The sequence below is a fragment of the Bos taurus genome, chromosome 15 (assembly GCF_002263795.3).
Source record: "Bos taurus isolate L1 Dominette 01449 registration number 42190680 breed Hereford chromosome 15, ARS-UCD2.0, whole genome shotgun sequence".
Classification (NCBI taxonomy): domain Eukaryota; kingdom Metazoa; phylum Chordata; class Mammalia; order Artiodactyla; family Bovidae; genus Bos; species Bos taurus.
Genome location: NC_037342.1, coordinates 22,410,781 through 22,431,219, shown reverse-complemented (window position 1 = coordinate 22,431,219; position 20,439 = coordinate 22,410,781). Strand labels below are relative to the sequence as shown.

The 20,439-nt window shown below is 41.9% G+C and overlaps 1 pseudogene; it reads left to right on the top strand.

Moving 5' to 3' along the window:
* The first annotated feature begins 552 nt into the window (after positions 1-552).
* Positions 553-6,076, top strand: LOC104968480 (ATM interactor-like; annotated as a pseudogene).
* The last annotated feature ends 14,363 nt before the right edge of the window (positions 6,077-20,439 follow it).

The window sequence follows — 20,439 nt, the reverse complement described above, 5'->3', positions numbered from 1 at the left end:
GACAAAGACGATAAATAAAAAGTTACTGAATTCCCTAAGCTTCTAAGTCATAGGGAAAAAAATAAATCAACGACAAATAAGCCTCTAATTTTGCTCTAACAGCCTTGAGGGAGAATGAGTAATAGTCATAGTTTGGGAACGAGAAGGAGGTGCCCTGCTCATAAACTTGGCAGAGGCACCACAGGATTGAGTCATTGTTCAGGAGACACAATTCATTATCAGCCATCGGCCACATCCATCTGCTTAGTGGAAGACTATGTAGACCGCAAGCAGGACAGCTGGTGGACAAAGGGCAGTGCCTCTTCCTTCTCTATTTATAATATCCTGGTTTATTTTTAAGTGCAGCGTTGCTTTTTCCTTTTAATCTTTATATTTGGAAGATATTGAGATAGGTCAGGAAAGATTTAGATAAGCTAATGTTAAGTCCCTTAGCAAAAAATATTCCTTTCTTCCTTTAGAAGGAGCAGTCTTCTTATTTCTTGTGCAGTTTCTCTCTCAAAGATCCAGCAGCCAAGGAGACACAGACATAAAGAACAGACCTTTGGAGCCTGATCCGGCCGCGGTGCGAGAGCCACGGCAGCCACTGGGGCGGCGGCGGACCCCACTGCTCTCGCCTCCGGCGCCCCGGCCGTCCGGGCGGCCGCGAGGGGAGCCGCCGCCGCCGCCGCCTCCGGCCCGTGGGGTGCCCCCGGGAGGCTGAGAGGCAGCCGGCCGCGACCCACGGCAGCGAGGCAGCAGCCCGCGGGGTCGGTGCCGCCCGCCCGGGAGCTCATTCAGCCGTCGGTGGCGAGCCGTCCCGGGCAGTGCACGGTGCGCGGCTGCGGCAAGATCCTGCCCAGCAGCCCCGCGCTCCACATGCACCCGGTCAAGAGCCACCGCCTGCAGCTCATATGTAACAGCCATCACCCACCTTCAGATCATCCCCTCACTGATTACTAAGGCAGACATTACATCTAAGCACAAAGGAAGCGGCCAGTCTGACGAGGGCTCTCTTAACTTTGTTGGCCTGAACCATTCTCGCAAGCCCTTTTTAACATTTTATATTGTTGTTTTTTGTGGAACTGCTATCAGGAGCTATATTTCTCCAAACCTTGTGAAGCATCCGTTAAGCAAAAGATACCGTTTATCAATACTTCTCAGGACTGGTTTGATAGTATACAATTGTTGTTCAGTTGCTTTGTTGTCTCTGACTTTTTGCAGTCCCATGAACTGCCGCACTCCAGGCTTCACTGTCCTTCGCTATCTCCCTGAGTTTGCTCAAACTCATGTCCATTGAGTCAGTGATGCCATTCAACCATCTCATCCTATGTCACCCCCTTCTTCTCTAGCCCTCAATCTTTCCCAGCATCAAGGTCTTTTCCAATTAGTTGGCTCTTCGCATCAGATGGCTGAAGTACTGGAACTTCAGCTTCAGCACCAGCCCTTCCAATGAATATTCAGGATTGATTTCCTTTTGGATTGATTGGTTTGATCTCCTTGTGTGCAAGGGACTCTCAAGAGTCTTCTCCAACACCTCAGTTCAAAAGCATCAATTCTTCAGTGCTCAGCCTTCTTTATGGACCAACTCTCACATCCATACATGACGGCTGGAAAAACAACAGCTTTGACTAGACGGACCTTTGTCAGCAAAGTGATGTCTCTGCTTTTCAATACACTATTTAGGTTTGTCCTAGTTATTCTTCCAACGAGCAAATGTCTTTTAATTTTGTGGCTGCAGTCACCATCTGCAGTGATTCTGGAGCCCAAGAAAATGAAATCTGACACTGTTTCCATTGTTTCCTATCTATTTGCCATGATGTGATGGGACTGGATGCCATGATCTTCATTTTTTGAATGTTGAGTTTTAAGCCAGCTTTTTCACTCTCCTCTTTCACCATTATCAAGAGACTCTTAAGTTCCTCTTAACTTTCTGCCACTAAAGTGGTATCATCTGCATATCTTGGGTTGTTGATGTTTCTCTCAGCAATCTTGATTCCAACTTGTGATTCATCCAGCCCAGCATTTCTAGCGATGTACTCTGCATGATGGCGCAGTAAATCCAACAATAAGAAAAGATTTGAAAACTGTACCTAAATTCTACTGTTGTCCAATTGAAGGATGCCCTAGAGGCCCTGACAGACTATTTTCTCAATTTTCTCTTGCAAAACAGCACTGTATGAAAGTGCATGCTAAAAGAAGCATAAATGTAGTAAGTGCAGCAATTCATACGGCACCAAGTGGGACTTGAAAAGACATGCAGAGGATTGTGGCAAGACCTTCCAGTGCACGTGTGGCCGTCACTATGCCAGCTACCGAACTGGCCATGAGATCCCTGCAGAACACGGGGATCCACCTAGTAAGAAAAGGAAGATGGAAAACTGCCTGTGCAGCTGGAGCTGTCCAGGAAGACCGCTGAATCACTGAGCAACCAACCAATTCCACAACCAGACGTTCCAGAACTAGAAACTTTGGAAATAAAGCTGGTGGCTTCCTCTGAAGACTCTCGCAGCTCTAATGCCAAACAACAGACTCTTGCAGCAGCTCCAAGGTACCCTCAGCAGTTGCTTTTACCAAAGCCCAAGGTGGCTTTGGTTAAACTCCCCATCATGCAGTTTTCTCTGTGCCTGTCTTTGTGCCTACAGCCGACTCCTCGGCCCAGTCTGTGGTGTTGGTGGTCGACCATCAGGGCTCCGCTCCTGGTGCCATACACTTACTGCCCTTGTCCATTGGAACCCTGACCCTCAGCCTAGATTTGGAGGCCTGCTCTCTCAAGGAGAGCCTCCCTCTTTCAAAAGTTGTAAATCCTGTTGCTGTTAAGCCGATTAGCACAGGTGTTCAAGTCAACTTGGGTAAAAGTCCATTTAGCCCATTACTGAAGAAGGAAGTGGCAACCCAATCCAGTATTCTTGCCTGGGGAATCCCATGGACAGGGGAGCCTGGTGGGCTGCTGTCCATGGGGTCGCACAGAGTCGGACACGACTGAAGCGATGCATGCATGCATAGCCCATTACAAGAACTTGGGAACACATGTCAGAAGAACAGCATTTCTTTGACCAATGTACAGACAGACCTGTCCTGCACCACACCACAATTCATGCCATCTGCACAGTGGGCCAGCCCTGACTCCTCTGTGTCGTCCTGTTCACAAACTGATTTGACATTAGTGTTCAAAGTCAGACTTTTTTGCCCAGTTCTAAGGTAACCTCATCTATCACTGCTCAGACTGATGCGTTTATAGATGCCAGTTTCCAGCCAGGTGGGATCTCCTGAGAAACTCAGAGCAGTGGAATGCGAAGTCCAGCAGATGACCGAGTACAGATGGACCATGCTGTAATGTGTGGAGACATTTTTGAGAGTGTCCATTCATCATATGGTGTGTCTACAGACACTATTATAAGCAGTAGCTTAGTAGCAGAGACTGTAACTCATGACTTGTTACCTCAGAACCACCCTAAAACTTTATCTCAAGATATTGAGAAATCCGCACCAAATTTCAGTGCCCCGAATAGTATGCTTTCGTCAGAGAACGTGACAGATAATCAAACCCAAACCATGGATTTATTAAGTGATCTAGAAAACATCTTGTCAAGTAACCTACCTGGTCAGACGTGGACAATCATAGTCTTTTGTCTGACACAAATACTGGACCTGACACCCAGCTCCCATCTGGCCCAATCCAGAATCCTGCAGTTGATTTTGATACTGAAGAGTTTTCAGCCTCAAATACACAAACCAAAGAGAGTGAGCTTAGCACCATGACCACTGAGCCAGTCTTGGAATCGCTGGACACAGAAACCCAAATTGATCTCTTCCTTGCAGACCCTTCTGCCCAGGCCTACAGTTGTAAGGGAAATTCTAGCTTCTTAGGCCTTGAAATGTTTGACATGCAGACACAGATGGACCTGAACTTCTTTTTAGACAGTAGCCCTCATCTGCCACTGGGAAGTATCCTGAAACACTCCAGCTTTTCCATGAGTACTGATTCATCTGACACAGAGACCCAGACTGACAGACTCTCCACTGCTAAAAACCTGCCTGCCCTGGAAAGCAAAGTTCAGTTCAACAGTGCCGAAACACAGACAATGAATTGTGGCTTCGAAACTTCGGGGAGCTTATTCTTCACCAGCAATGAAACTTAGACAGCAATGGATGACTCTCCCCTGGATGATCTGGCCTGGAACAAGATGGAATCTCAATTCAGCTCTGTTGAAACCCAGACGTGTGCAAAACTACACCCAGTCTCCAACTTCTGAAAGCAGAGTCCACATGGGGGGTGGATTCACAAATACTGGACCTGACACCCAGTTCCCATCTGGCCCAACGCAGAATCTGGATTTAGAAGGTGAAGAAGGGGGACAACAGTACTAACTCTACTGAATGCAGTCGATGATACAGTTACTTCGATTCTCTGAGGTTCTTTGCCTTTTTGTACTTGTAAACATATTTGTGTAAAAATTTGTGAGTGTATTATAAAGTGTAAGATGTTGATCTGGAAAAAAAAAAAGAACAGACTTTTGGACTCTGTGGGAGAAGGTGAGGGTGGGATGATTTGAGAGAATAGCATTGAAACATGTACATTACCATATGTAAAATAGATGGCCAGTGCAAGCTCGATGCATGAAGCAGGGCACCCAAAGCAGGTGGTCTGGGACAACCCAGAGGGATGAGGTAGAGAAGGAGGTGGGAGGGGTTTCACAATGGGGTTATCATGTACCTGTGGCCGATTCATGTTGAAGTATGGCAAAAACCTTGACAATATTGTAAAGTAATTATTATCCAACTAAAATAAATAAATTTTTTAAAAGATCACCATTCTCCACACCACCACCAACCTCCCCCACAAAAAAATCAGGGTTTTCCCTGTGGTCCAGTGGTTAAGAATCCAAGTGTCAATGCAGAGGAATCGGTTTGAGCCCTTGTCTAGGAAGGTCCCACATGCCGCAAAGCAACTGAAGCACCCAGAGCGCATGCTCCACAAGAGAAGCCGCAGCAATGAGAAGCTGGTGAATTGCGACAAGAGAAAATGTTCATGCAGCAACGAAGTCCCAGTGCAGCCAATAATAAATAAATAATTCTAGAGAGAAAAAGAAAAAATACTCATACCTAGAGGTGGGGCTTTTTGTTTTGTTGTGCATGATTTAGAGTTAGAAGAGGAAACAGGGAAATACCTTACTTTGGCAGCACTTTTTAAAAACCACAATTCCTCATGTACTAGAGACTCATAGAACAGCAGGCAAAAGGAGTAAGGGAGAGATGCAGCTTCAACAGAGCGGAAGTATACTAAGTGAAAAGTTGCTGGAAACTAGAAAAGAGGCTGCCATACCAATCTGCCCTCTAAATACAGATGTTAAAGGAAGATTCCATTGCCATGCCATTGGGCAGAAATCAGAGCAAAAGGCAGTCCTCACTCACTGGTTGGTTTGGTTTAGTTGCTAAGCCGTGTCCAACTCTTGCAACTCCATGGACTATAGCCCACCAGGCTCTTTTGTCCATGGGATGGGATTCACCAGGCAAGAACACTGGAGTGGGCTGCCATTTCCTTCTCCAGTTTTAGGATTATCTCCCTTCTTTTGTTGACTCTGAATCTAAATAGATACCACTATGTTCAAAGTTGGGAACAGAGACAAAAAGTTAGCATGGAAAGTATTAAAAAACAAAACAGCACAATAAAACACGAGAAAGGAAAAAAGTACTCCAGAGATTCAGAAACTTTCCATATGTGAATAACTTTGCTGGAGCCAGAAAAAATTTACAGGAAATTTATTGAGCATCTTAAGTGGAACTGAAGGACCTGAATGTATGGGAGAGGGGAAATAGAAGAAATAAGGTAAAATTTCAGTAATTGTTGAGCCTGGGTGATGGGTACTAATATAAATTTTCAAGTTTTTATAGCAAAAAGTTTTTTAAACTAAAGATCTATTAAAGATAATACTGGGTTGGCCTAAAGTTTCATTTAGGTTTTTGATATCTTAGAGAAAAACTGAATGAACATTTGGGCCATCCCAATAAATTAACTCTGCAAATTTGCAATATATGACAATACATACAGCCACAAAAAATACTTTCACTTTAATATACGAGTGATATAAGTAAGAAAATTTTTTTCTTCTTTTTTAATCCTATTTATAATAAGAAGAAGGAATATAGTGGGAATAATATAACTTAGATAATAAAATCTACTCAGAGAAAATTTATAAAACTTATTAAAAGAAATAAAAAGAAATAAAGGAACCCTGAAACAGAGAAATACTCATGGACAAGAAAAGTAACTGTAGTGAAGATGGCATTGCTTTTCAAGTTAACTTACAGATTTAACACAACACCTAAAGCAGTATCACATTAACAGGTATAGGTAAAAATTTCTCATTTATATACTTCTTGTCATAACATTTCTTTTAAGCTCTTGGATTTTATGCATTAATTATACTTATGTTCTATATCTTATGAGGTTTTGACATCTTTGGGGGCTTTGCTGGCTGGGGAAGGGACTGCCCTTTAGGGCTTGCTAATTCCTGAGACAGGAAACAGTATGTTGGTTGGTGAGCCCAGCTTTCCTATACACCAACCAATTCAAACTCCGCACCACCAGCCACCTCCTTTAGCCAGCAGTCACACACAGGGCCAGCATTTCCCCTGCCCTAAATCTTCCCAAGATCAGATACCAGACAACAGGGACAGCCCTGTCCCCCAAAGTTCGCTGGAATTACTCTGATATCCTAATTTGTTTGCCTTTCTCTGCCTTGCTTTTTCCACAGAAAACATAACAAAAACTGTGACCTGTGCTTTTCCTCCCCTCCTCTCTTCCTTCAGGCTTCCCCGGTGGCTCAGATGGTAAAGAATCTGCCTGCAATGCAAAAGACTTGGGTTCGTATCCCTGGGCCGGGGAAGATCCCCTGAGAAGGGAATGGCTGGCTACCCTCACTAGTATTCTTGCCTGGAGAATTCCATGGACAGAGAGGAGCCTGGCAGGTTACAGTCCATGGGGTCACAAAGAATCAGACACGACTGAGCCAAGAACACTTTTCTCTTCCTTCAGACTGACTTTGGTGCACCCCCTTGTGGCCATGCCTGGCATGACATGCCTTTCATGTCTAAGACAGCTTTTATTACAATGGCATTGACCTAGTGTTTTTCACTCAGTCATTTTTATAAATTAACTGCTGGGCACAACTTATCTTACTTTTCTGCATTTTTTGGCAATCACGTCTAGCTTTTTTTTAATGTCTAGGGTTTTTTTTTTTTTTGTCAGAACAGCTGCCACTGCAAAAAATATTTATTTACAATGTCACAGTATTTTTGAGCATCTGTTGATCATTCAGTGGCTGCACAATGCATGAGTTCTGCTTAAAAACTCCTTCCACACAGGCATGCACTGCTAATTTGCTGGTAAAAGAAAAGAGAGAAGCTACAGAAGCCAGCTTGTTCATTCATTCCACAGCTTTTCTCTGAGTGAGGAATGGGAATACAAAAGTACCTGACATGTGACCCCAGCCCTAAAAGTGTCAAAATCCAGCTGCGTAAGTGAAACACGAACAGAAAATTCCTAAATTATCATAAAATGTAAATTTAACTTAGAGACAGCTCTTTTGCTTTCACATCCTTTTTAAGGTTCTCCCAGAGAGCTGTTTCACAGACATAATGCTGATACTAAAGTCCAACTTATAAAAGTGCTTACTTATTTTTGCAGAAGAGGGAAAACTGATTAGTAGGTATTTTCTGGGAGTAAAAAAAAAAAAAAAACTATGCAAGATTGAGTCAAATCTCAAGACTTGTCAAATCTCAAGAGAGATTGTTCTCTTTTGCTACTCTTGAAAATATGACTCTACTGCATTTCACTTGGCTTCTAAGAATAGTTGCATTTTTTCTATTTTTAATATTTATTTATTTATGGCTGTGCTAGGTCTTCACTGCTGCACATGACTTTCTCTAACTGCGAAGAGCTGCAGCCACTCTTCATTGCAGCGCGCTGGCTTCTCACTTCAGGGGCTTCTTCTGCTGTGGACCATGGGTCCTAGAGTGTATGGCCTCAGTAGTTGTAGCCAGAGACTTGGTTGTCCCGCAGTATGTGGGATCTTCCTGGACCGAGGATCGAAACGTCAAGGTGGTTCTCCAACCACTGGATCACCAGGGAAGTCCGCGTTTTTTTTCCTTTTAAACTAGGAAGCATGGCTGGAAAAGCAGAGGGAAAATACAAAACATACACATTTTTGTCAGGAAAGCTTTAGATTATATGCCAATAACAAAACTTACCCATCAAGGATATATATGCTGCTGCTGCTAAGTCACTTCAGTCGTGTCCGACTCTCTGCGACCCCATAGACCGCAGCCCATCAGGCTCCCCCGTCCCTGGGATTCTCCAGGCAAGAACACTGGAGTGGGTTGCCATTTCCTTCTCCAATGCATGAAAGTGAAAAGTGAAAGGGAAGTCGCTCAGTCGTGTCCGACTCTGTGCAACCCCATGGACTGCAGCCCACCAGGCTCCTCCGTCCATGGGATTTTCCAGGCAAGAGCGCTGGAGTGGGGTGCCATTGCCTTCTCCGAAGGATATATATAAGCACAATTAAATTCATATAGAATCAATCTTTAGAGCTGGGTTAACTTCTAGCTCCGGGAGATGGTGGACTGGGAAGCCTGGCATGCAGCAGTTCATGAAGTAGCAAGAGTCGGACACGGCTGAGCAACTGAACAAAACCAACTTATATATTTATTTATTTTTGGCCACAAAGCATGTCAGATCTTGTTCCCCGAGCACAGATGGAACCCACACGCCCTGCAGTGGAAGCAAAAAATTCTAACCACTGGACCACCAAGGAAATCCCTAGGCATCTTTCAATGGGCTGGTCTGGGAGCTTTGCTCTTAACGCTTTCCCACACCGTAACTTTAAAATGCTGTGTGGGAAAACTAAATGCTGTGGGAATCCCATTCTCTATCCTTTCTCCTCAGACTTACCTTGTGAACGTACTCTTTTCACAGTCTGTATCACGCACTTTCACTTATGTATCTGTGTCCTCCCACCAGACTATGAGCTTCTGGGGTGGCAGGATCTCTCTTTTTTTCTGTGAACTTACTTGTCGAACAGAACCTGACAGAAATGACTCTAGCCCCTCTTTCTCACAAGATCCTCATCAAGCTGATTGGTTTACTTCACCTTTTCTGCTTTTCTACCTGCTGCTATGAACTTCACCAGGTGTTATTAAGCTTTCTCGTCTTTGGTAATCACATAAGTGCTATGGTATTTAATCATGGTTTTATTATTAAGTAAAGCTGTTGCGATTTTCATATATTTAAAAACTATTTGTCTATCTTTAACCATTGCTCATTTTTCTGTAGAGTTGTTTGTATTTCTCACCAATTTTTTTAAATTTATTTGGCTGTGTCGGACTTAGTCATGGCATGCATGATATTCCATCTTCATTGAAGCATGTGGTATCTGTAGTTGCAGCTAAAGATGTGGGATCAAGTTCAATGAACACAGATCAAATCCAGGCCCCCTGCACTGGGAGCACCGAGTCTCAGCTACCGGACCACGAGGGAAGTAGCATCACCGATTTAGTTTCTAAAACACCAGTTATTAATCTGTATTTATTATTTAGCTCATTAAAAGGACAATTTTCTAGTCCTGTAGAACTGTGTTCAATTCTTGGCTCTAGGTAATTATTATCATCTCTAAAATGAGAAGACAAATAATACTTCCTGTCTCATAGAGACACTCACAGAAATGTTATGAGTATTAAATGAGAAAATTCATAGTGTACCTGGTATATAATTATAGGTACAATTTTTTAATGTTTACTATCATATTGACTACGCCAAAGCCTTTGACTGTATGGATCACAATAAACTGTGGAAAATTCTGAAAGAGATGGGAATACCAGACCACCTGATCTGCCTCTTGAGAAATTTGTATGCAGGTCAGGAAGCAACAGTTAGAACTGGACATGGAACAACAGACTGGTTCCAAATAGGAAAAGGAGTACGTCAAGGCTGTATATTGTCACCCTGCTTATTTAACTTCTATGCAGAGTACATCATGAGAAACGCTGGGCTGGAAGAAACACAAGCTGGAATCAAGATTGCCGGGAGAAATATCAATAACCTCAGATATGCAGATGACACCACCCTTATGGCAGAAAGTGAAGAGGAACTCAAAAGCCTCTTGATGAAAGTGAAAGAGGAGAGTGAAAAAGTTGGCTTAAAGCTCAACATTCAGAAAATGAAGATCATGGCATCTGGTCCCACCACTTCATGGGAAATAGATGGGGAAACAGTGGCAACAGTGTCAGACTTTATTTTTTTTGGCTCCAAAATCACTGTAGATGGTGATTGCAGCCATGAAATTAAAGACGCTTACTCCTTGGAAGGAAAGTTATGACCAACCTAGATAGCATATTCAAAAGCAGAGACATTACTTTGCCAACAAAGGTTCGTCTAGTCAGGCTATGGTTTTTCCTGTGGTCATGTATGGATGTGAGAGTTGGACTGTGAGGAAAGCTGAGCACTGAAGAATTGATGCTTTTGAACTGTGGTGTTGGAGAAGACTCTTGAGAGTCCCTTGGACTGCAAGGAGATCCAACCAGTCCATTCTGAAGGAGATCAGCCCTGGGATTTCTTTGGAAGGAATGATGCTAAAGCTGAAACTCTAGTACTTGGGCCACCTCATGCGAAGAGTTGACTCACTGGAAAAGACTCTGATGCTGGGAGGGATTGGGGGCAGGAGGAGAAGGGGACGACAGAGGATGAGATGGCTGGATGGCATCACTGACTCGATGGACGTGAGTCTGAGTGAACTCCGGGAGTTGGTGATGGACAAGGAGGCCTGGCATGCTGCGATTCATGGGGTCGCAATGAGTCGGACACAACTGAGTAACTGAACTGAACTGATCATCTTTATTAGAAATAAAACAATAACACAGTAATGAATGTCTATATTGGTATAGCATTTTTAAATGCCCTAAGTATTTTAACATCTTTTAAAATCTCTATTGCAATCCTGTAAAGTAGATAGGACTTTGCTGAAACAATGCCTCATTTGCGCTTTCTAGACTAGAAGAGTGAAGAGAGTTGCAGGTAAGGCTTTGAGGTCAGAGAGGAGATAGTCCAGGTAGGCTAGGTCTAGGAGCTCATTCAAATCATACCTTCTAAGTAATGAGAAAGCTCAATGCATAAGGCTGAACTTGAATTCAACAAACATGAAGGAACACTGAACAGGGGTTTTGCATAGTGTAACCTGGATGTCACCTGAGGTTTTCCTGAGATCTAGTATTCCACATTGTGGAACTCCATTGCATAGAATATTAGATCTCCACATCTACTCCAAGGAGTTCTGCAAATTCCTAGGAGGTTTACACTCTCATAGTCATTTGTGGCTCCAGACGCCTTCTTCCAGTGAATTGATACAGTTTGTGGATCATCTTGGCATCTAGCATGTGCTCTGGAATAAGGATATTGCTTTGATCCTGATAGAAATTTACTCCTGATATAAAATATCCAAAGTAAAATAAAACAAACCACTAATATTTTTTCAAGACATAGTCTCTATGTCTCTAGCAACATTACCAAAAAAAGTGTGAGGGACAAAAGAATGAATCATGCTGTCAAAATGAAAAAGAAAAAAAACAACAAATTGCACACGAATAACCTTGTCCATCTGTTGGTCATCCACAATCAGGATTTTTTTTTCCCCTCTGGCTACTGTACCCCTATTGTCCCCAGATCCCGGCCTCACACCATCTCACCACCTCTTTTCTCATCTGTCCCTCTGTTCTCTTCTCTTTCCCAAGTCTCTTCTGGATTAGTCCTAGAAACTTCAAATTCTCCTTATTTTATTTTTTGGAACAATTTTTGATTCCCCTCAATCTTTGCTCCCAAACTTGGGCTCACATCTATATTTCCCAATCATTATTTGCTCAGCAGAACAAAAGGGATTTTCACGTAACCAATGTTTTTAGACTTTCTTTGTGTGTTGACCCCATTCTCTCACTTGTGGTTATACAACACTTTTTTTTTTTTCCTCCATTACACCATCACTTAACATGTCAAACAGTACCAAATTCCCTGGTGGTCCAGTAGTTAATAATCTGCCTGCCAATGCAGGGGACATGGGTTCAATCCCTGGTCCAGGAAGATCCCACATGCCATGTGGCAACTAAGCCCATGTGCCACAACTACTGAGCCCAGGCGCCTAGAGCTGGCGCTCTGCAACAAGAGAAGCCACCACGATGAGAAGCCTGCACACTGCAGCAAAGAGTAGCCTCTGCTTGCGGAAACTAGAGCAAGCTCTCATGCAGCAACGAATACCCAGTACAGCCAAAAATAAACAAATAATAAACAAATAATTTAAAAAAATTTTACACAATACCAACATATTTGTCTCCATGTCTATCCCCAGTGCTCAAATGAATAAGTGAACACACTTTCTGGAGAGTAAAGATGAAGGAGGCTCCAGATACCAACACTATTTAGCCTAAAAACAAAAGATTAAGATCATCAGCCTGCGTTCACACACTATTGAAACCACTATCCAGTTTCATCAAAGAATGAAGAGTAGGAAGAGGCCAAACCCCAGTAGGAAGATAGAGACATACTACCCATGCATTGTCGTTCTATTTTGTTAAGCTATTGTTCTAACTGGAATATATATTCATTGCCAAAATAATAAACATTACAAAAATATACAATTAATCACTGTCAAGATAATGCATATGTTGTTGTTGTTCAGTCACTAAATTGTGTTTGACTCTTTGCAATCGCATGGACTGCAGCATGCCAGCTTCCCTGTCCTTAACTATATCCCAGAGTTTGCTCAAATTTATGTCCGTTGAGTCAGTGATGCTATTTAGCCATCTTGACACCACCCTTATGGGAGAAAGTGAAGAATAACTAAAGAGTCTCCTGATGAAGGTGAAAGAGGAGAGTGAAAAAGTTGGCTTAAAGCTCAGCATTCAGAAAATGAAGATCATGGCATCCGGTCCCATCACTTCATGGCAGATAGATGGGGAAACAGTGGAAACAGTGGCTGACTTTATTTTTTGGGGCTCCAAAATCACTGCATATGGTGATTCCAGTCATGAAATTAAAAGATCCTTACTCCTTGGAAGGAAAGTTATGACCAACCTAGACAGCATATTAAAAAGCAGAGACATTACTTTGCCAACAAAGGTCCATCTAGTCAAGGTTATGGTCATGTATGGATGTGAGAGTTGGACTATAAAGAAAGCTGAGTGCCGAAGAATTGATGCTTTTGAAGTGTGGTGTTGGAGAAGACTCTTGTGAGTCCCTTGGACTGCAAGGAGATCCAACCAGTCCATCCTAAAGAAAATCAGTCCTGAATATTCATTAGAAGGACTCATGCTGAAGCTGAAGCTCCAATACTTTGGCCACCTGATGCAAAGAGCTGACTCATTTGAAAAGACCCTGATGCTGGGAAAGATTGAGGGTAAGAGGAGAAGGGGATGACAGAGGATGAGATGGTTGGATGGCATCACCAACTCAGTGGACATGGGTTTGGGTGGACTCCGGGAGTTGGTGATGGACAGGGAGGCCTGGCGTGCTGCAGTTCATGGGGTTGCAAAGAGTCTGACACAACTGAGCAACTGAACTGAACTGATGCTCTGTCATCCTCTCCTAATTTTGCCTTCAACCTTTCCCAGAATCAGGGTCTTTCCAAAATTTGGAATAGACCAAATAGACAAATATGTATATACACACAAATTTCCAAATAAAAACTATGAGCTATGCCATGTAGGGCCACAAAAGACTGATGAGTCAGGGTGGAGAGTTTTGACAAAATGTCGTCCAATGGAGAAGGGAATGGCAAACCACTTCAGCATTCTTGACTTGAAAACCCCATGAACAGAAAAGTCAAAAAGATATAACACTGAAAGATGAACCCCCCAGGTCTGTAAGTGTCCAATATGCTACTGAAAAGAGCAGAGAAATAGCTCCAGAAGGAATGAAGAGGCTGAGCCAAAGCAGAAACACTGCCCAGTTGTGGATGTGTCTGGTGGTGAAAGCAAAGTCCAGTGCTGTAAAGAACAGTATTGCATAGGAACCTGCAATGTTTTTTCCACTAATCAAGGTAATTGGAAGTGCCATTAAACAGAGATGGCAAGAGTGAACATCAACATTTTAGCAATCAGTAAACTGAAACAGATGGGAATGGGCAAATTTAATTCAGATGACCATTATATCTACTACTGTGGGCAAGAATCCCTTAGAAGAAATGGAGTAGCTCTCATAGTCAACAAAAGAGTCCAAAATGCAGTACTTGGGTGCAGTCTCAAAAACAACAGAATGATCCTGGTTCACTTCCAATGCAAAACATTCAATATCACAGTAATCTAAGTCTATGCCCCAACCACTGATGCCACAGAAGATGAAGGTGAATGGTTCTATGAAGACCTGCAAAGCCTTCTAGAACTAACGCCAAAGATGTTCTTTTCATCAGAGGGGACTGGAATGAAAAAGTAAGAAGCCAAGAGATACCTGGAGTAACAGGCAAGTTTGACCTTGGAGTACAAAATGAAGCAAAGCAGTTTTGCCAAGAGAATGCACTGGTCAGAGCAAACACTCTCTTCCAACAGCACAAGAGACAACTCTACACATGGACATCACCAGCTGGTCAATACTGAAATCACACGGATTATATTCTTTTCAGCCAAAGATGGAGAAGCCCTACACAGTCAGAAAAAACAAGACCAAGCTTACTGTGGCTCATATTACCAAGCTCCTTATTGCAAAATTCAGGCTCAAATCTAAGAAAGTAGGGAAAACCACTAGGCCATTCAGGTATGACCTAAAGCAAATCCCTTATGACTGTACAGTGGAAGTGACAAATAGATTCAAGGGATTAGATCTGATAGAGCGCCTGAAGAACTATGAATGGAGGTTCGTAACACTGTTTAAGAGGCAGTGATCAAAACCATCCCCAAGAAGAGGAAATGAAAAAAGGCACAATGGCTGTCTAAGGAGGCCTTAAAAATAGCTGAGAAAAGAAGAGAAGCAAAAGACAAAGGAGAAAAGGGAAGATACACCCATCGGAATGCAGACTTCCAGAGAAAAGCAAGGAGAGATAAGAAAGCCTTCCTCAGTGATCAATGCAAAGAAATAGAGGAAAGCAAGCAGAATGAGAAATACTAGAGATCTCTTCAGGGAAATGAGAGATATCAAGGGAATATTTCATGCAAGGATGGACACATAAAGGACAGAGATGGTATAGACCTAACAGAAGCAGACGATATTAAGAAGAGGTGGCAAGAATACACAGAAGAACTGTACAAAAAAGATCTTAATGACCTGGATAATCACGATGGTGTGATCACTCACCGAGCCAGACATCCTGGAATGTGAAGCCAAGTGGGCCTTAGGAAGCACCATGACAAACAAAGCTAATGGAGGTGATGGAATTCCAGTTGAGCTATTTCAAATCCTAAAAGATGATGTTGTAAAAGTGCTGCACACATTATGCCAGCAAATTTGAAAAATTCAGCAGTGGCCGCAGGACTGGAAAACGTCAGTATTCATTCCAATCCCAAAGAAAGGCAATGCCGCAGAATGTTCAAATTACTGCACAATTGCCCTCATTTCACATGCTAGTAATGTAATGCTCAAAATCCTTCAAGCTAGGCTTCAACAGTCTGTGAACTGAGAACTTCCCGCTGTACAAGCTGGATTCAGAAAAGGCAGAGAAACCAGAGATCAAATTGCCAACATCTGTTGGATCATAGAAAAAGCAAGTGGATTCCAGAAAAACATCTACTTCTGCTTCATTGACTATGCTGAAGCCTTTGACTGTGTGGATCACAACTGTGGAAAATTCTGAAAGAGATGGGAATACCAGACCATCTTACCTGCCTTCTAAGAAACCTGTATGCAGGTCAAGAAGCAACAGTTAGAACAAGATATGGAACAATGGACTGGTTTCAAATTGGGAAAGGAGTACGTCCAGGCTGTACATTGTCACCCTGCTTATTTAACCTCTATGCAGAGTACAGCATGTGAAATGCTGGGCTGGATGAAGCTCAAGCCTGACTCAAGATTGCCAGGAGAAATATCAGCAACCTCAGACATGCAGATGATACCACCCTAATGGCAGAAAGTGAAGAGGAACTAAAGAGCCTCTTGATGAGGGTGAAAGAGGAGTGAAAAAGCTGGCTTAAAACTCAACATTCAAAAAATGAAGATCTGTTCCCATCCCTTCAAGGCAAACAGATAGGGGAAAAATGGAAACAGTGACAGACTTTATTTTGGGGGACTCCAAAATCACTGTGGATAGTGACTGCGTCATGAAATTAAAAGAGGCTTGCTCCTCGAAAGAAAAGCTATGACAAATCTAGACAGCATATTAAAAAGCAGAGACATCACTTTGCCAACAAAAGTCCATATAGTCAAAGCTATGGTTTTTCCAGTAGTCATGTATGGTGAGAATTGGATCATAAAGAAGGCTGAGTGCCAAAGAATTGATGCTTTCAAATTGTGGTGCTTGAGAAGATTCTTTAGAGTCCCTTGGACAGCAAGGAGATCAAACCAATCAATCCTTAAATCAACCCTGAATATTCATTTGAAGGACTGATGCTGAAGCTCAAGTTCCAATACTCTGACAGCCTGGTACAAAGAGCTGACTCAGCAGAAAAGACTGTGATGCTGGGAAAGACTGAAGCAAAAGGAGAAGAGGGTGGCAAAAGATGAGATGGTTAGATAGCATCACTGACTCAATGGACATGCTGCTGCTACTAAGTCACTTCAGTCGTGTCCGACTCTGTGTGACCCCATAGATGGCAGCCCACCAGGCTCCTCTGTCCCTGGGATTCTCCAGGCAAGAACACTGGAGTGGGTTGCCATTTCCTTCTCCAATGCATGAAAGTGAAAAGTGAAAGTGAAGTCACTCAGCTGTGTCCGACTCTTAGCGACCCCATGGACTGCAGCCTACCAGGCTGCTCCGTCCACGGGATTTTCCAGGCAAGAGTATTGGAGTGGGTGCCATTGTCTTCTCCACAATGGACATGAATTTGAGCAAACTCCAGGAAATAGTGGAGGACAGAGTTGGGGTTGCAAAGAATCAGACATGACTTAGCAACGGAACAACAATTTTTTAAGGTAAATAGTACATCATCCTTGGATACCTGGATAATTTCTAAGACAGAGAATAGAAAACATTGGTCACCAATCAAAAATACTTTAAAGTATTTTTATACATTATAAATTGACCATCAATTATTTAGTAGAATGTTCCTATGTCCTTTTAACATGAGTGTTTACTGATGTACATCAGTTCTTAAGTCACCTGCCTTCTATGGTCACTTAAGTCACCGTCTGTCTTTAACAGCACAAAAATTTATTGCTATGATTAAAGGTTATAACTAGATGGACAATTAAGACTAGATATTGTGCTGCACTCAGTCACTTTAGTCATGTCTGGCTCTTTGCAACCTATGGACTGAGCCCACCAGGTTCCTCTGTCCATGGGATTCTCTAGGCAAGAATACTGGAGTGGGTTGCCATGCCCTCCTCCAGGGGAACTTCCCATCCCAGGAATCGAACCCGTATCTCTGGCATCTCCTGGACTGTAGGCAGTTTCTTTACCCACTGAGCCACCTGGGGAGCCCATTAGCACACCAAGGCCCCCTAGACATTGTTCCCATTAGTTCACGGTATCAGAATGTGGAGAAGCAAGCCTACAGATGTCTCCTGACTACCTTCATAAGGCATGTAACTGGTCTGTTACCCACTGCCCACAGGCCTCCTGAATGCATGGTTTCTCCAGCCCTGCAGAGCCCCTTAAACTGCTGCTGTAAGCGACATATGCAGTAAGCAAGGGCACCGGTATAAAGACAAATGCTAATTGAATAGTGTCAGAGCAGCATGTCACACACTCCCATCAAGCACAGGATATGAAGTAAGTGTAGAACAGAACCAGAAGAGATCATGTCCTAGAGAGGGCTGGTAGGCACTGTGAGTGGGCTGTGCAGTGGTGTCCTGCGCACCAGCAGGAAGCCAAGAGATGCACTCTATACCATGTTTCTACCAAGAAATGGGAAGAACGGGGTCTGACAGTCTATCCCTAAATAAAAACAGAGCATGGTTCATGGACTCTGAATGCACATTTTTGGCATAAAAGAATTTTAATTCTCTGTTTTCATAAAGCAAAAATCTCAAGTCTTCGTGAGTGAATTTCACATTAACTGACACTTTATTTTGCTTAAAACCTAAACACTGTCAGTTTGGGAAGAAACCCATTGTGATATATAGCACTCCCCATTTAAATTCTAGGGTTTCTTCTTTTGATCCTTGGCAAAATCTTTTATCCAAGAAACAGAATAGATACGTATAGATATCTAAAAACATGAACCATTAGAGAATAAAATAGGAAGTCAAGAAAGATTTAAGTTTTGGCGGCCCTTGCTTTTTGTTCTTTAAAGACTGTTTAAAGACTGTAGCAGAATAAGAGGATCACTGGCTCCCAGTCTCCTAGAGATAACAAGTAATGAAACTAAAAACAAACCAACCCACATCCCCAAACAAGGTCAGGTAACCTCAGTTCCCTGCCCTGCCCCATGGTGAAAAAACAGGAATACTCTTAGTAGCAGCTCAGAATTCATCTTTGTCTCCTACCTGCCCCCTCAGTGGGAGTTTATAGTCATGACTTTTTCAGACATCCATATTTCTGTATATACAATATAAAATTGTATTAGATGACAACTGATTTTTTTTTAATTCAGGTAGAGAAAGCAGCAATAACTTTTAACTAAAACCTTCTATATTTTTTGATTGCTGTTCAACTTGCTACCATTTAGCAAAAAGCAAAATTCTCAGTGTTTCCTCAAATCTTATTGCTTTACAACTGTAGCATACCATCCATTAAAAATAAAAAGATGAAGCAGATATATATATACACACTAGATATAGTAGGTGCAATAAAAATATACATAAATTTGAAAAAATGGATATTTGTCTATTTCTCAAGGGAATTTTTACAGTTCATGAAGGTAGAAAATTTAACAAAATAATGTTTGTGAAACATGCTAAAATCAAAATTTAAAGCTAAAGGCTAAAGTTTTAAATATATATTTGTATATGTATATAATCATAATATATGAAGATATATGAAGATTAGTAAGTAAAAAGGCCTTATAAATTATTTTTACAGGCAAAATTAGTAGTAGAAAATAAGATTTATCTTTAAATATTGTATTTACACCTTTATCATTCTCTTGAATTAGTCTTTGCAAAAGTTCTTCACTTCTAAGTTTCCTGTTGTGTATATTGTCACTCTAAAGCAAAATGTTTTCTTGTATTTTGGTATCTTTGACTTAAGCTTATTTTTAATAACCAATATTCTCTGATAGGCTGTTTCTTTTTATTTCCTAAGCTCAAAAGGCTTAAATTCAGAATAACAGAATTGTTAAGAGGTCTTTTATATCTAAACTTTCTTTGGAGTGTCTTGGATGACTGTAATGTTATTTTCTTACCTCATGAAAGGAGAGATACTAAAAATAATTAGGTATGTTTTGTATTCTTTGTAGTTCGATTAGCTAAAACACTCTATGAGCTGAAACTTTAAAATATCCCAGAGCTGTACTGTGGGATACAGATGTTCAACAGGACTTTTCTTTCTTTACTAACCTAACCTCTAACTTCATTCCTTTAAACCATTCTTGTTGATGTGTGTTTTAGTGATGCTTACTCAAAATTAGGAACCACATAAGCTCATTGCCTTCTATATTGTTTGTCTGCTTCTTTTATAAGTAACTGTTCCAATTAAAATCTAACTGCCTTTCTTCCCCTTGCTGATAAAAGAGTAATTTTAGTATTGTTCAACAGCTATTGCAAGCTCAGCCACATTGTAAAAGGTATTCAACATTCTTAGGTGTGTCATAGCAAAGTAATACCTAAAATTTAGTCTGTCATATTGACAAAAAATGCCAAGTCTACAAAATCTCTTTTCCTGGGTATCTCACAAATCAAAAACTTAGTGACCTATCCCTCCACTGAATGAGTTAAAACTGTCACTCAGTCATGTTTGACTCTTTGTAACCCCAAGGACTGTAGCCCACCAGGCTCCTCTGTCCATGAAATTCTCCGGGTAAGAATACTGGAGTGGGTTGCCATGCCCTTCTCCAGGGAATCTCAACCCAGGAATTGAACGTGGGTCCCCGGCATTGCAGGCAGACTACCATCTGAGCCACCAGGGAAGCCCCTCCACTACCATATCTAATTTTCCTTCAAAATTTAATGACACTGCTTCTCATTTTTCATAATGAAAAAGTTGAGTATAGCCTCCCTCCCTCTTTTCACATGCCAGTATAATTCTTACTGATTCTAGGTTCTAAATATGTCTTGAATTTCTTTTCACTCTACTATGGCCTTCAGAATTTATTATATTTTCTGGATCACTGAAATAACCTGTTACCTCCCTCAAATTCACAGCTGCCAGCACAACCTATTTGCAATAAACATGTGAT